The sequence below is a fragment of the Frankliniella occidentalis genome, unplaced genomic scaffold (genome assembly GCF_000697945.3).
Source record: "Frankliniella occidentalis isolate FOCC.00 unplaced genomic scaffold, Focc_3.1 Scaffold1029, whole genome shotgun sequence".
Lineage (NCBI taxonomy): Eukaryota > Metazoa > Arthropoda > Insecta > Thysanoptera > Thripidae > Frankliniella > Frankliniella occidentalis.
This window is the reverse complement of record NW_026268135.1, coordinates 18,231-19,180: the sequence shown is the minus strand read 5'-3', so window position 1 is coordinate 19,180 and position 950 is coordinate 18,231.

Below are 950 nucleotides of genomic sequence, written 5' to 3'. Positions count from 1 at the left end.
TTTCCACCCACCTTTAGTATTTGCTCGTCGCTCCAAAGTGTGCCGCCGACGCCGCCGAGTTCGCACAGGTGGCAAGCGGCACACCTCACCAACGCCAGCGAGACGGCGAACTTGGCGACGGCGCCCGGCGGGGGTGACTCCCCCTACCTCTTCCTCGACACCCCTCACAGGGAATCGCCCTCTAAGAGAGAGGGAGGGGGGAGGGGGAGGTCTTTAACCCAACTAACCCAACTGCTTATTCGAATGAGTCGAAATTGTGATTCTTCACCACCGAAAACGGAGCGAGAATTTAACTGTTTGTGTTAGAGTTGTAGATGACCGCCCTCTCGATGCATGTCGCGTATAGGCCAGAGCGTAATATGGTGTGGTTTAGATTTCAGAGTGACACCACCCAAGGGTTCAGAAAGACTGATTTGCCTACCTCTGAACGCACACAATATAAGGACCGCGCCTGGACGCCACGGTCGTGCCTGATCAGCTCGCCTCCTGGATCCTCGAGGGGGTTGCACTTCCGGGTGGGGATAGGCTGAGCGCCGGAGCAAACAGCACCTCTCTCCTCCAAGAAATGAAAGTTCAACTCAACAAGGGTTGCAAGCCTTGGAAAGTTACCGGAAAATTTCTGGAAAATTTCTGGACAATTTTGGAAAAAAACGGAAAAGTTCAAGGAAAAACGGAAAATTTTCCAAACTTTGGATGTTTTCCATTATTTTCCGAAAATTTTCGGGAATCTGCAGCCAGTTGCGACGTATGGCATCCTCGTTGCCCGCCAGGACTCGTTGCGCAACAAAAGTCCGTGCTGACATCTTACAGTGGAGTCCGAGACCATTGCGGTGCAACGGTTATATCATATCTAACCCCATCAGCCCCTCTAGCTCTTCAACTTTGCTATATTCGCATGGCGAAGAGTGGCCGCAGCAGTTAAGCATATCGCTCTATTCGCAACCATCAAA